Source organism: Salvia hispanica, chromosome 4, assembly GCF_029641045.1.
Source record: "Salvia hispanica isolate PSC_SH4W2 chromosome 4, Shi_PSC_v1, whole genome shotgun sequence".
Taxonomy (NCBI): Eukaryota; Viridiplantae; Streptophyta; class Magnoliopsida; order Lamiales; family Lamiaceae; genus Salvia; species Salvia hispanica.
This window is the reverse complement of record NC_142695.1, coordinates 30692627-30709534: the sequence shown is the minus strand read 5'-3', so window position 1 is coordinate 30709534 and position 16908 is coordinate 30692627. Positions and strand designations below refer to the sequence as shown.

At 38.8% G+C, this 16908-nt stretch overlaps 1 long non-coding RNA gene across 2 annotated transcripts; it reads right to left on the bottom strand.

Moving 5' to 3' along the window:
* Positions 1–13139: 13139 nt before the first annotated feature.
* LOC148928428 (uncharacterized) lies at positions 13140–13966 on the bottom strand. Of its 2 annotated transcripts, none has more exons than XR_016128877.1 (2): positions 13539–13966; positions 13140–13453 (listed from the first exon to the last, which is right to left on the bottom strand). It is a non-coding gene; the product is annotated as an uncharacterized LOC148928428 (long non-coding RNA). The 2 variants fall into 2 exon arrangements; XR_016128876.1 differs by having other exon boundaries at positions 13544–13966.
* Between the last annotated feature and the right edge of the window lie 2942 nt (positions 13967–16908).

The following is a 16908-nucleotide window of genomic DNA, read 5'->3' as shown; positions in this document are numbered from 1 at the left end:
GGACTCACATCCTTTACTGATAGTGTGGGACTCCTATTCAACACATAGATGGTCCAATTCACAGCCTAGGGCAAAAGGTCTTCGGAACACCTTTTTCAGACAATAAACATCTCACATGTTCATTATTGTCCGATTTTTCCTCTCCACAACACCATTTGGCTGCAGGGTATAAGCATTGGTTAATTGCCTTATTTCCATTCATTTTGCAATAATCATTGAATTCTCTTAAAGTGAATTCCACACCACGATCTATCCTAAAACACTTAATGGCCAAACCAGTCTCTTTCTCCACAAAATTTTTAAAGGATTAGAAAGTAGCAATTTCAACCAAAAAAATTCACCCATGCTTTTCTACTGAAATCGTCTATAAAGCAAATCAGATACCTTTTATGGCTGTTGGAGATTGGAGAGATTGGTCCACATAAGTCTGCATGAACAAGTTCTAATTTTCGGGATGCTCTCCATGTGTTCCGTTTTGTAATTGAATCTCGCTGGACTCAAAGTACAAACATCGCTGGACTCAAAGAGCTTAGGCAAACCCCTCACCATTTCTTTGAGCTGCAAAGTCTTGAGGCCTTTATAGCTGAGATGACCATATCTACGATGCCATAACTGAGCTAGATCTTTTGTTTTTGCTTGAAGACACACTTCTTCTTTTGGTTGCTTATTAGTGATTTCAGATAGCAAAATAAACATTCTAGTTGCAGTCATGTTGGTTTGAATGATCAAACCTCTTGATGGATGGTATATTTTGCATTGATTTGACTGAATTAGAATGGCTAACCTTGTTTCTTGCAGTTGCCCAACACTTAGATGATGATTCTTCAACTCGACCCGACACTTAGAACACCCCACTAATTATGTAAGTGACACCATTGAGACACAATTGAACATAGCCCTTTTCAGCAACACTCATCTTCATAATATTTCCCAGATTAACTATCTGCTTGAAACCATCATTCAGATCACAAAACATTGACCGATCTCCGCACATATGATTGCTACAGCCAGAGTCGAGAAACCATACATCATTTCGACTTGCTCTATGCAACTCTACATAAGCCATGAGAAGCATTTCTTCCATTCATCTCCGTATAATTGGCTTGCTTTTGCCACATTGGACACTCATATTGATAGTGTCCAAGTTGATGGCATTTGTAACACTCAATAGTTGCTTTATTGTAGTAATGGGGCCTCTGCCTCTTCCTCCTTTGAACACAGCTCTCCCACGACCACTTCCACCATTCCTCTCTTCATGTGTTGCTTTGTGTGCCTTCTCTTCTCCATGACTCATGTGAAACTTCTGTTCATGCACAATCAGTGAACTTTGCAGTTCACTAATTGTGAGTGCATCAATATCCTTAGATTCTTCGATCGAGATAACTGTATAGTTGAATTTCTCAGACAAAGTCCTAAGAATCTTCTTGACAACAACACTTTCACTCATTTGCTCACCAAAAATCCTCATCTAGTTAGCAACAGCCATAACCCGTGCAAAATAGTTGGTGATGGTTTCACCTACTTTCACGTCCAGAATCTCGAAGTCTGTTCTCAACGCTTGTAGGGCTGAACGCGTCACCCTAGCATTTCCTTCGAATTTCTTTTTCATGGAATCCCATATCTGATTCGAGGTTCCCTTCTCCAAAATTTACTCAAGAATTATCATGTCGATCACCTGGAACAGGTAATTCTTTACTTTGAGGTCTGTAGTCCTCAATTACTCCAATTTCTATCGATCAGCATCACTCAATGGTGCTCCTGCTTTCGGTTCTTCATGACCAATCTCCACTAGACTCCAATAAGATCTCAAAAAATTTTCCATCAGCATGCTCCAATGATCGTAATGATCATCGAAAAACGTGGTATGACAGGCTGCATTAAATTTTTCTCTTCACTCATTTTTTTCGTGAGTCACTCTAAGCTGCTTATCTTAGATCCCAGTGGGGGCTCTGATACCAAATTGTAAGAATATTAAATCACACAAGATGATATTGAATCCGAGGGAATGAACTACTTTATTGAAGATGCAAAGCGGTTATTTTTTAATAGCTTTACAAAGAAGAATTAAACTGAAAACAATTCACGTCTAGCTAAATAAGTGGTACAACTAACAATAAAATCAAATCTGCTGACTATCCTAAAGAATAGGACTTTTATTAATGGAATAACAAATCAAATCCTAACACGACTTCCAAATTTGACATGGCAATTCCATCAACTTTTTGCACCCTTCAGTTCTCACCTCATGGAGGATTCCTTGATATGTTTTTGCTCCACGACTTGGATTCTTAATCCACTTCAGATTTGAACAATCGCTAAGTTATTCTAGAGAATTGAAGGTGTCGAGCCCATCCGGAATTCACTCAACATACAACACTGTTTAATCTCTAATTTTGAGAGATTATAATTGTTATAGAATAATGATTCTTGGCAAACATTGTAATCTCTCTAATCCGTACATTTTGAGAGATTTTAAATTTTTGAATGAGAAATTTATGGACCTCACCTTCTTCAAATTATTGAAATAAAGATATTTGAGCATTGAGATTTCCTCACACTCTGAGCGATTCACAAGTGATATCTTAATCAAATTATCAAGTTGTACCCAAGAGCCTTGAGGCCCATCCCGCACTGCCATCTTCTTAACACCTTCAGATTTGCATGCTGTTGAAGGCCCACCAACTAGGTATGTTAGTGCAGCCCGCGCAACCCGTGGGCTGGTGCGAATAGCCCGTCAAATTTATAGGGTTACGGTGAAAAATTTTAGTCTAATAAAATCACAACCCGATTAGCCCGCAATCCATTAGGACCAGACTCGAAAATCCAGTGGGCTGGCCTGAAACCTGATAAAATTTATATTATTCTATTTATTTGACTCATAATTCTTCATTGATTATTTTTATAATATATGTAAAATGGTGCAGAAAACATAATTGAAAGGGAAAAAGAAAAGAGAACGGTTGTTTTGAATAAGATGATGATTGCATTGTATAAAGAACCCTTTAAATAAAGATTACAAACAAGTGAATATGGTGGAACTCGTGCTCCAAATATTCATAAGCACCAAGTATTCTTGGGCACCAAGTATTATAATTTAATTACAAAATATTTTGTCAATCACCTAATTGGAGTAATTGATTCCAATCACAATATTTCCTGTTCTAACACTCCCCCTCAAATTGAGTGGTGGGGTCTGCAATACTCAATTTGCAAAGTGCATCTTCAAAAACTCTCTTGTTGACTGCCTTTGTCAAAATGTCAGCAAGCTGATCCTCTGAGCGAACAAATGGCAGCTCTACAATGCCTCCTTCAATGTTTTCCTTGATAAAGTGTCTACCCACCTCAACATGTTTGGTTCGATCATGTTGAACTGGATTCTCTGAGATGCTTATATCGGCCTTGTTGTCACGGTATAGTCGACACTTTCTGCTAGGAGCTAAGCTGAGTTCCTTCATCGGTCTTCTTAGCCACATTATCCCAATCAGTCTACTTTTGATTCCATGAAACTCTGCCCCAGCACTCGAGAGGGCGACCACTTTCTCTTTTTACACCAAGTTACCTCCAACAAAGGTAAAGTACCCGGCGGTTGACCTTCTATCATTAGGTTTTCCCATCCAATCAGCATCGGTGTACCCATGAATGTCAAGATTATCACTCTTAGAGAACAACACTCCATGTCCTGTTGTCCCTTTCAGATATCAGCAAATCCTAAGCGTTGTATCTATATGGTCCGTCTGTGGTTGATGCATAAACTGACTTACGATCCCTACTGCGTAGGCAATGTCTGGCCTAGTGTGTGATAGATAAATAAGTTTCCAACTAGTCGCTGATATCGACTTCAATCGGTCAACTCGGCCTTATCATTATTCTGCAACCCAAGATTAACTACTATAGGCGTATCTGCTGGCTTACACTCTAGGAGACCCGTCTCTCCTAGGATGTCCAAAATGTACTTTCTCTGTCTCAAAAAGATCCCTTTCTTTGTGACCATAACACTTCAATCCCAAGGAAATACTTGAGATCTCCTAAATCCTTCATTTCAAATTCCTGAAACAAGTTCCTCTTCAAGCTCTCAATTTCATCCAAGTCATCACCTGTGATAATCATATCATCAATATAAATGATCAAGCAAGTGATTTTATCTCCTTTTTTCTTCAGAAACAGATTATGATCGGAGTTCCTCTGTTTATACCCATAACAGATCATTACCCCAACGAACTTTCCAAACCATACTCTTGGGGACTGCTTCAACCCATATAGTGTTTTCCTTAGCCTACATCCTTCACCTATCTTGAAGTCTGCTGCAAATCCTGGAGGAGCCTCCATATATACCTCTTCTTCCTTCTTCAGCTCACCGTGAAGAAAGGAATTCGTCACATCGAATTGGTGCAGAGGCCAATCTCTACTTGCCGCTACAGATAATAAGACTCAAATTATGTTCATCTTGGCTACTGGGGAGAAGGTTTCTGAATAAGTCTGAGTATAGCCCTTCGCAACCAGCCTTGCTTTGTAACTCTCAACTGAGACATCTGGTCTCCTCTTGATAGTGAAGACCCATCGACATCCGACAGGTCGCTTCCCTTTGGGTAAGATGCACGTTTCCCAAGTGTTGTTTCGGATCAGTGCGTCTATATCTTTTTGCATTGGCTCTCTCCACTACTTATGTCTCATAGCCTCTTCCCATGACTGTGGGATCTCTTCTTCCTCATATAGTGCTTTCTCAAAAGCTTGGGCCATTTCTGATAGATGTCTCGTAACTAGGCAAGCAACGGAGCCTTCCTATTAATCCTCTCAGGTGTATACCTTTTAGGTGGAACTCCCATGTTCTCCCGATGAGGAAGGATGTATCCCCCTGTGTCGGGGTCAACTCCTTCGACCCCTTCTACTTCACTAGCTTCTTCACCTTTGCTCTCCGCAACAGGGTCTGTTTCTTCATCAACACTTACATCATCGGTAGTAAAAGGAACTGGGATTACAGGGTTATCAATACTTACATTGGATAGCCTCAACGGGGAAGTAGTTGGGTGAGTGTCACCTTGAGGAACAGACTGTCCTACTTCAGAGACTTGCTCGGCGGAACCGCTTACTGTCGTCTCTGTTATGCCCACTTCGAGATTACTTGGTGTTGGCATTGGCGCTGATATCCAACTTAGCGGGTCCTTACCACTACTCTCCCCCTGACCGCTGAGGTGGGTATAAAAGTATTCGGTTTCAAGGAAATTGCAATCCATGGTGACAAACACTCGGTTGGTTTTTGGATCGAAGCACCTATACCCCTTTTGGTTTACCCCGTATCCCACGAAGACACACTTGATTGCACAAGGGGAAAGTTTGGTTCGTTCATGTTTCGGGGTGTGAATAAAAAAGGAGCACCCAAAGACTCGTGGTTCAAGAGTTAAGGGTGGTGGAATTTTGGTGAAGGAGGATAGGGCTTAGAGTGGTGTTTGGTGTTTGAGGATACTTGTGGGTAATCTGTTTAAGAGATAGGCTGAGGTGGCAATAGCTTCTGGCCAGAAGTGTTTCGGGGCTTTTGACTCAATGAGCATAGAGCGGGTCATTTCTAGGAGGGAACGGTTTTTTCATTCGGCTACACCATTTTGTTCGGGAGTATAGGCACAACTGGTTTGATGAATCAGGCCATTTTCTTGAAAAAATTGTTTCATGGCCGAGTTAATGAATTCGCTCCCATTATCTCATCTCAGGGTTTTTATAGAGTGTTGGTACTATATTTTTATAAGGTTAAAAAAGTGTAAAAAATGTGTATAAACCTCATATTCAAGATTTCAATTAATCTCCAACCATCAATTTTATATTTTATTTAATCAGAATTTTCTATATATACTTTTAATATTGGAAAAATCTTTTCTCGAAAAGTTTGAATTAGTATGTAAAATAATGAGTAAAATGTTTACATTTATTTTATTTATAAGTTATTTAAATATTAATGTTAAATATAATATACTTTAAATTATTTCATTTGCAAGTGAATCTATATATATAATCAACAATAATAAAATTTTAATATCATAAAGCTATAGGTTCTGATTTAAAAGCAGTTATATATATTAAACAATTAAAAATAAAATATAAAACAATAAATTAAAGTTTTACAAAAAAAAAATGAGTAAGTTGACATAAGACGTAAATGAGCTACATATTCAAAGTTCCAAAATGATTTAATGACTTAGTTTTTTATGTGTATTTATTTCTGGACAAAGGGTAAATTAGTCTTAGACAATTGTTTCTTTTAAGATGAACTAAATCCAAGTAAATAGCATTAAATGTAACAATATTTTATTTTTATGGCCAGCCATATTATGGCCATTTAGCACTACTCTTAATTATGAGTGATGCTAAACAATCACGTTATGGCTAACCACACAAGGATACAAGGATATTTTAGTAAGTTTCCGTATTAATTATATATTAAAATATTAATGATGGTTAGTGGAAAAATTAAAAAGACTCTATTAACCTTCAACCCATTTTCATTTTTTTTAACTAGAATCTCTCTCTTCTTGCTTTTTCGAATTTGAATCCAAATTATGCATTAATTGTTCACTTTATACTTCCAATAAAAATTTAATGCACAAAACTTAAAGTTAACCACAATATTACTACTGCTTTTAATGGAGAAACTTACCACATGAATGCATTGCTTTTGATTATATACACGTTAGTGTGTCATTGTTATCCCCTAAAAAAATGAGATCTTATTGTCTATGTTCATTTTAGAACTAATTATAGTTGATATTCTAATTATTTTATTTGATCTTCAAATTTCGTGAATAACTCATTGGTTAAATGAGCAAGATGATAAAAAATTATTAATATATGTATTGATAGCAAATAAAAAGGATAGATGAGAGTAAATTATTAATTGATTTATTTAGATTGTAATAGTATTAGATTTTGAGCACTTTATAAAAAATCATTTAATTAAATAATAATGTCATTATGATTTTTTAGTAAATTAAATGGTTGGATGAGAATAAATAACTTATTATTATATCTTAAGTATAATAAAAAATTATTTAATTAAACAATAATATCATTAAGATTTCTCTAATAAATTAAAATGTTGGATTAAATTAAATAGCTAATTTGATTTTTCTATTTTGCAACATTAGATCTCAATCAAGACTAAGTCATTAGTATTTCTCGATGAGATAAATTACTGTTTGATCTATTTTGTTTTATACTAGAACTGAAGTAAATTAAAAAATTTATGTAAACAAATAATAATATCAGTTGGATTTCTCTAATAAGTCAAAAGTTTGGATGATAATAAACTACCATTATTAGATATCAAGCACGTTAAGGAACTACTATATCATCTAATCAAACCACTAATTGATGTATTTTTTTCAACATTAGATTTCAATCAAGACTTATGTCATAGTATTTCTCGTACTAACCAAATAATTGGATGAGAATAATTCACTATATGAACTGTATATTGTAACATTATATTTCAATTAAGACCAATGTCAAAATTTCATATTTAATTTGAATTGAACTACTATAATTGAATATTTGATTTAATTAAACAATTGTGTTTAATTCTAAATTCAACATGATAAATTTAAAAAGTAAGTTGGACTTTAGATTCAATTTAACTTGTATTAATCTTGAATTCATTTAATCTGAAATATAGTAAAATTATTGAATATTTTGATTTTTGATTCGATTGATCGATCTTAACCACAATAAAAATCAATTCAATCCAATTAACTTAAAATAAATTAATAATTTCGTAACAATTTAGAAAATATAAAAGTTTTAATTTAAATATTTGTATATTAGCTTAAAAACGCAAAACATAATTTAAGAAAATATATGAGAATTAGAGTATAAAAATTAAGAGCGAATAATCATTTGCCTCAACTATGATGCTATTAAATAATTATTGAAATTGTAAAATATAAAATCGACCACATATATATAATTAACTTTTAGTATATCATCCACCTAATTGGTGGTGATTGACTCAATATCCTTGTTTACTTGACATATTAAATTAGATAGTACTCCATATGATAAGTCTAAAAATAATTAAATTGCAAATAGTCATTACTCATTTGTATCCAACTATTTTATTATTAAATAGTTTTTAAAAATGTATATAATAAAAGTAACATGATTTGCATATAGGGGTGCGTTATATTGCTAACTATTTAAGTTGCTAACTATGTTAATTCATTAATACAGTGTATTAAAAATGTCAACACGGTGACATCAAAATGTCAACACATAATATCAACACATTATATTGAAGTTCAACAAAATTATGTGTTGACATTTTAATGTCATTGTCACGACCGCACTTTACTAAAGATAGCTAAAGCGGGTAAATCGCGACTAATGGAAGGGATTAAAGAAACGGGGAAAGAACTTGTGAATATGCCTGAAGGCCAAGTCGATCATATCATAGAATAGAAGTCAAATGTACCATTACATGGTCTTAGAACTAAAAACATTTCATCGATAAATCAGAATTCGAAGGTGAGATTCTAAGATGTCTCACTTCACAAAAGAGTAGCGGAATAAGTCCATACTAGACGACTTCGTGTATGAAGACACGAATCGTGAAAAGATCCACTGGATTATTTAGTAGCATCGACTCCGATCATTTCTCCATCCTCTTGACGTTCAACCAGCACATTTATAAATACATGCAGGGCTGAGTACAGGAGTACTTAGTGGACACATGCCGAAAACAAAACATACATTATATAGTTGTCATCCATCCACAGTATCGCACGGGGGTTTTTCTTAAAAGGCCCGAGCATACTAAATTCTCAGTGATCTTAAAAGTCCGACTGCAGTCTAAGTTCTTTTGGATCCTCGCCTTATCGAATCGTGTACCGTGAAGGTGGCCACCTTCAGCGGACACATCGCCGGCCAACAGCTGATGGCTCACGGCTCGCGTGCACGTTATTCCGAATAGGATTTGCGGTCCTATTGGAACCGAATTCGTTAAACTCGGGCTGGCATCGCCAAAAACCCGCGGGCTAGAGCCCCAGCAGATAGGCCTCAAAACAAACATTTTATGGCATGACAACAACTTTAAAATAATCACTGCTTCATTTTGAGAAAATGATTTTTCATAACTTCAAAAGTATTTGCTTTATATCCACACTATAGTGCTGGATATTAAAAGAAAACCCACCTGATATGCTTATGTCTCAACTCAATTACTCGCTTTGGCCTCACTCGCCCTCAAGCAATTTATCCCTTGAAAATAAATAGCGTAGCACGCTAATTAATACTTGAATTATTTCTCTTTAGAAAGAATGCATGCATCCTATTGGATAGCACCTATATCTCAGTCTCGGCTTATAGGATTTTTCTTAATCCCACCTCGGCTTCACTACTCTGCAGAGTTCATTTATTCTCTTTATTAACTTGGAGAAATTCTATTTTCTCTAACATAATTACTCGGTCCTTATTTACAAGAATAGGAAATTCTTGGAAAGTCTCTTCTAAAATTCTTTTCTTCGGATTTTTCTTAAGGTCGCCCATGGCGTCGCGGGGCGACGCCGGTCAGCTTTCGCGTCTCCCACTTTACTACTTTATTTTCCCGAAATCTAAATAAATTATTTGGAAATTAATTAATTGAGCTCCATCTCAATCCTTAAATAATTCCAAGTTCTCATAATTAAGTTCTTGGCCCGAAGCCCACTGCATTCACTTTCTTAACTACTACAGCCCCACTTAATAAATTAAAGTGGCCCAAGAATAGACAAAAAGAACAACCTCATCCTATTTAAATTATTCGAGCCCATACTTTTAATTTCCTCCGGCCCAGCTACTCAATTCAAGTGGCCCAATTTTAATTAATGTCAGCCCAATACTCCTTCCATTTGTCGGCTACTTCCCCTCTTCTACCAACATCTCCAAAAATTAACTTCCTTAGATTGACGAACAGAGATGCAGGCGGCGGTTTCTCTCCTCGGCTCGTCGCCGCCTCCGGCGAGGATGGCGCTGCTCCGCATCGCCGGAGCTCGCCCCCTTCTCTTTCTCCATTCCTCTTTTCTCCCGATCCTCCAAGATAGCTCTAGACTCCTAATTGAAGATTCAAAATTATAGTTTAGGGGAAATGTCTATGGCGGCTCCTCTCCCAATTCGCCACCGCCGCCGCTCCAAGCTCGTGGCTGCTCCTCCTCGGCGGCCTTGACTCCGCCGGTTCTCCATTCGGTGAAGTCCCGGTTAGGGAGAAGGCGTCGCCTTTCCCTCCGTCGTCTTCTCTCTCTCGCTCGGCGGCCTCACCGCACCGCCGCCGACGTCGCTCGCCATCGGCCTCGGCATGGATGCCGCCGTGATCCGCAGCTTCTCCGCAGAAGTTCTTCGGCTCCGTCGACACTCGCCGTCGCCCGGTCGCCCCTCCGCCTAAGCTAAGTCCTCTCCCCCTACCCCTTACTCCTTTTTCGAGAATAGTACATAATATACGATACACGTACAAGAAGTCCGATAAAAATACAATACAACCAAATCCTAACATTTTACAATTAGAGATAGATGTGCAAGTTTCAGGCAGCTTTTCAATGGTTGTGCTCAAGCTCCAAGGAAAGCCGATACATCAACGAGGATAGCCCATGCTCCTTGAATAGATGCTATTTCCTACAAAAGAAGAGAATTAGAGAGAGTAAGAAAATAAATTGTGGAGTAAATCTTTGAATGGATTAGGGAGTATCAAATAAAATCCAATAGTAGATTTGGGCAGGATAGATAGACGGATGAAATTCAATCCCCAATCCAATCAAAATCTTTGCAGGATTTCAACCAAGTAGGCAATAAATGCCAAGGTAGATAGATGAAAGCCACATAAGCTCCCCCAATGCTCAAAACACATTTTTGCCGTAGGATTACCAAAGGGGATAAATATCTCTGACATACAAATACTACAGTGAAGTTAAAACCTTCCTTAAGAGCATGAATAACGCTACTGGGCCGGGCCGCAACTCGCGAGTCCCGGCCCGTGTTTAGTGTTGGACGACGATGCGGCTCGGCCCAGGCCGGTCCCGAGGACGCAGTTGCGTCCCGGGGCCTCTCCCTCCGTCACGTCCAGGCCGGCGATATGCGTGCCCGGGCCGCATCGGTTGCGACCCGTCCCGGCGTTATTTGCGTTCGGGCCGGGCCGCAAGTCCCCTCCGAATTTTTTTTTTTTTTTTTTAAATTCAAAAATTAATATATAAATATCACTATTCCATCCATTTTCAAATCACTTCAACTTCATTCCCTCTCACTCACCATAAAATTCGAAAAATGAATCCTCGGCGTGAAGGCCAACGAGCAATCGAAGCTCAAATGGCTCGAATGTTAGAGACGGCGATGCCCGCAATCCAAGAAGAAATCAACAACGAGGTGGAACGCTATCAAGCTGCTATCCATGCGTGGAACGAGCAACACGACCGGGTACCGTGTACTTGGATGTATATCCACCGAGACCGTGAACAAGCTGGTTTGCGGCTTTTCATGGATTATTTCTCTGCAGATCCTCGATGGAGTGATCAGATGTTCCGTCGCCGGTTCCGGATGCGGAGGAATGTGTTCTTGCGCATTGTCAACGCAGTTGTGGCTCGTGACGCGTACTTTATGCAAACCTTCGATGCTGTCGGGCGGCAAAGTATATCGACTTTACAGAAATGCACATCCGCCCTCCGCCAACTCGCTTACGGAATAGCTGCAAATATGTTTGATGAGTACCTCCATGTGAGCGAGCATACTGGACGCTCTTGCCTAGCCAAATTCTGTCGGGCAGTGATCGAAGCATTCAAGGACACATACTTGAGAAAGCCAACGTCCGACGATGTTCACAGATTGGTGCGAATGCACGAGGAGAGGCACGGCTTCCCGGGGATGCTGGGCAGCATTGACTGTATGCACTGGCCGTGGAAGAATTGTCCAATGGCTTGGAGAGGAGCATTCACTAGCGGTTGTGTTGGAGGCCGTTGCCGACCAACGGTTGTGGATCTGGCATGCCTACTTTGGAGTCGCTGGGTCGAACAACGACCTCAATGTGTTGAACGGGTCTCCATTGTTCAACGACTTGTGTGCCGGGCGAGCGCCTACCGTAGAGTTCACAGCCAACCACCGTCGGTACACTATGGGGTACTATCTGGCAAACGGGATCTACCCTAGATGGCCCGTGTTCGTGAAGACCATCACATGTCCGACTACGGATAGGAGGAAGTTGTTTGCCAAAAAGCAAGAGGCGGCTCGGAAAGATGTGGAGCGCGCATTTGGAGTTCTCCAATCACGTTGGGCTATAGTGAAGGGACCGGCCCGTGGTTGGCACCGTCCGCTAATCGCCGACATCATGTATGCATGTATCATAATGCATAACATGATCGTTGAGGACGAGGGAGACAACGCCACTGACTGGAGCGACGATCCGCTCGTCAGCGCCAGCAGTAGCTACACTGTCACCGATCCGACCGTGCAAGGTGTTCCTCCCGACGTGCGCAATGTCATGGCCCGTTCAGCGGCAATGCGCCAAGAAGATCAACACACACGCCTCTAAGCGGATCTAATTGAAGAATTTTGGAACCGCAATTGACTTATGTGTTAAATTTTTTTTTTTCGAATTTTTAAATTTCAATGTTGTAATTTTCTATTTTCCGACTGAACAATGAATTTTCTCGGTTTTAATTGTTCAACGTATTCTATTTTACGATTAAAATATGTTGTGAATAGTGCAGATGAATAGTTGTGGCCTGAGTTGTGGCCCGAGTTGTGGCCTGCGGTGTTAGATGAGTTGTGGCCTGAGTTCTGGCCCGAGTTGTGGCCTGCGGTGTTAGATGAGTTGTGGTCTGGAACCCCTAATTTGAGGGAATGATGACGTGGAGGGGACTTGCGGCTCAAATCCGGGCCAGGATTATTCATGCTCTAAGTTAAACCTCCCCCAAGTTTAAACTCCCTCCCCACTTGCATTGCAACTTGCAAAGGATCAGCAAGTATATAAACCCCCAAGCCTTTCCACTTCAGGAAACCCATCACTATCAAACATTCTACAAATTCTCTTCATACACACATATAGAAGAAAGGAGTACGAGTAGGGAGAGTTACATAGAGCTGCAGACCACAATAGGATCAAGCCCTACAATCCAACAACACTTTGTTCCCACATCAAAAGGTAAACACCAAGCCTTTCTTTTCTTTCATATATGTACAAGCATATGCATATAATTAGAAAATAGAATCTGCCACAAGTGAAATTAGCAATACACAGCTTCAACAACAAGCTTCACCAATAAGTCCCCCAAACCGCAAGATCACCAAATTCGTAAGATAAGATGCACTAAATCCTACAACCACAATACACACTTAGTTGGAAAGCTTATCTTAGAAGTAGGAATCTGTCGAATTCCGGGCGAGCTAGGAAACCGTCAGCCGACGATGACAGCCCAACCTCCTTCAAATCCATCACTGATTTCGCCCCTTCACAAATCTACAAGTTAAAAATACCAAACTTTGAAATTAAAGATTAAATCTTCAGAAATAAAACAAAAGGGATAAATGATAAACTGGCCTACCTTACCTGTCGGAGAATGGCGAGGCAGCGGCGGATCCGAGAGAAAGAGGGAGATAGGTAAAGAGGTCGGCGGCGGTCTAGGTGGTGCATGGCGGTGACGGCGGCGGAATCCGAGAGGGAGAAGGCAGCGACGGCGAGCCGCCGCGCGCACAGCAGCGACGGCGACGCCGGCGTGAGCAGGGCCGAGAGAGGAGAGAGGAGAGAGGAGTGAGAGAAGAAAGAGAGAGAGAGAGAGGAGAGAAAGAAGAGAGACGGATGGAGGGGAGAGAGAGAGAGAGAGGGCGCCGCCGGAGGCGGCGACGGCGCTGGAGCGTGGTGGCGGCGGCAGTAGCAATTAGTGGGAAGTGGGAGCTTCTCTCACATCATTTCTAATTGGGATAAATGGTGTGGAAGATGATAGTGGGGTTGTTTTATTTAATTGTTGTTAGGCTAACACTTTAATTATTTGGGCTAAAAAAATGAAATAATAAAATCTGGGCCAACCTCTTAATAAATTGGTGCTGTAGTAAATAAATATAGGAAGACCCATTTCTAAAATTTAGATATTTAATTTTTTTTAGCCTAAACTTTTAGTTAAGGTTCAACTAATATTTTTATATGGTTTCTTCTAATGGGGTAACTAAGATAAAATAATTGTTCTTTTGATTTATTTTAGAGTTTTGCATAAGAGTATATTTTCAAAGTTAAGTGTAAAGTTTTTTTCAATCGAAGTCGAGAATAGTGAAAGAAGAAGCGTTAAATAGTGTGCGAGTTTTAAATTGATGCACTTTTTAGTAGCACTAAATAAACCTGCAAGTATACATAGTATATATAGTATAGCTAAAGGTCAGTACCGGATATCGAACACAGGGAAAACGATCACAAATTGGCTACCATCTACTAAGCTTCGTTCACTATTTTGAAAACCGAAAGTTTTGGAATTTTGGAAACTAAAAACAGTTTGAAAGCAAGTAAACAACTAACTGCAAGTAATTAAAGAGGTAAAATATGAGAGATAAAAGAATTCTAGGGAAGTGTGTTCACAATGATTGTTATACAAATTCCAATTACAACACTAGGGTTGTCAATCCTAGATCCGTAACTCCCAAAAGCTCCTAAGACCCTTATAAAGTTAATCACTCTCAATTAACCGTGTCGTTTTAAGGGAAGCTAATTGTAGTGTCTACTAAGTGGACCTAACTCGCCAACCTCCTCTCACGATTATCACAGAATGTGCCACTCAAACGTGAAGCATTATCCAACAACTTAGGGAAGAAACAAAGTAAAAATAAAATGGATATTACAATAGAAAATGGAATTGTATACCCAAAGTCGTTACTAACACGTCCCTAGAATCATATGAATTTAGTTACACAAAATTGAAGAAGCTAAAACAATAGATTGTAGGGAAAACAAAGTGAACATAAGAACTAAAGCAATAAAACCCAAACGTCGAATCCTTGTAGCATTGATCTTCTCTTGATTCTTTTTTCAACCTCTTGCACAATGCAGAACTCTCAAATTTATGCTCTAGAATTAAATGGCAAAAAGAGGATCTTTAATGAAGAGGTTTGATGGGGTATTTATAGAGGTATTTTCGAGCAGCAGCAAATAAGGTAAAAGGTGGCTAAGTTTGGTAAGTCTTGGGGAGAAAGTAAGTCAATTCTGTGCGCCGCGTTTTTGGAGCGGGCAGCTGGACCTTGGCCAGCAGTCGCTGCAGGTTGATCCGTAGTATCTGCCTCTTGGATAGTGGTCGCTACACTGTGTTGCAACAGTCGTTGTGAATAATCTCGTAGCTTCAGAAACTCTTGGAGCAGTCGTTGCGCACTCCCCAGCGGTCGCTGGGCGTGTTCTTCGTTTCAGCACAACTTTCTCCAGAGCGGACCGCTATTGGCTCAGCGGTCGTTAGGCCCCTGCGGTCGCTGTATGGGTTGCAGTGGACTGCTCGGCGTCTCAAATGCTCCAGATATCCAACTTCGACTTTTTGCTGTCTTTTTAGGCTCAAATATGCACATTTCTCACAAAACACGTCAAAATACCAAAATAGATCAAATATTCAAAATATGGACATGAATTGTGATTTTGACATTAAAAACAGACCAAATAAAGACCTTGAAACAGTGCAAAATTCGAGCGTATCATAAACGAAGAATGAAAATAGAGTACATTTATAATAATGTGAGAGAAAACTTTTTCCAAAAAAGAAAATGTGACTTCTTTTGTGTGACAAATTAAAAAAAAAAGGAAATTGTGTCATCTACTTTGAGGGTAATACATTGTAACTTGAACAAGTATGGCTATTACTGTTACAACTCTAACTTAATAAAATTAATTTTTTTCACCTTCCTCGTCTTACTTTTAATATAATTTACACATTTTGTTGTTCGAATTTATTTTATATGTTATAATTACATATTGAAATACTTTAAAAAATTATAAAATTTAAGAAAACTAGAAAACCATCAACACCAGAACCGGAACCGTGAAAACCACTGAAAACCCAGCAGTTTACAACCCGGAACCAAAACTACCAAATATGCTCATGGGCCGATTACTGTTCACGATTGTCTAAAACCGTAACCGATGGTTTACCAACCTTGGACATCTTTATAATAGGCCACTCATGGAAAAAGAAGTTAATTAATTAGAATCAAATGCAGACTTAAATTAATTGATGGACTTTTCTACTTAAGATGTTGAAAATAATTTGAAATTTTGACGTGTTTGCTAAGATTTGAGGGGAGAAAGGTTAAAATTATTAACTCCAGTCAGAATTTCAAGACCAACATTGTGTTCACCTATGAAAAAGCTTCACGTGCATATCTCATACGCTTCAATCGGAGTCCAGTGGAAAATTTTATGATCGTTCTATTAAAAAACTGCGCGCAACTGAGCAGCCCGTTGAGATGAAGTGAGTAGTTCGTTGAGTGGCCGTATGGGAGTAAGTAGAAAGAAAAAGGTAGTTGAATATTTTAATGAAGAGAGAGAAAAAGAAAGATTTATTTCCAAATATAGAAATGAACATCTTCAGTGGGACAAACTAAAAAGGAAAGGTGGATATCTTGAATGAGACGGAGTGAGTATTTGATTCATTCTATATCCTTGCCTTCTCGACACTATAAATATATGCCTCCATTAACTTAGAAATAATTGTCCAATAATTTATTCTTTTTCTAGCTTTTGACATACATAGATTATAGTTTATTTCGTCTTTGGACAAGGTGGCAGGGAGCAAAGAATTCAAAGAAGATCAAGCAGAACAAGATTAATTCTTTTAGGTTTTATCTAGTTTTTGTTAGAATGCACATGTTATATTTTGCTATTATTTCTTTGCTTTATCGGTCGATGGATAGCTAAATTCATAAAATATTAGGGAATGAAAGTAATCGACT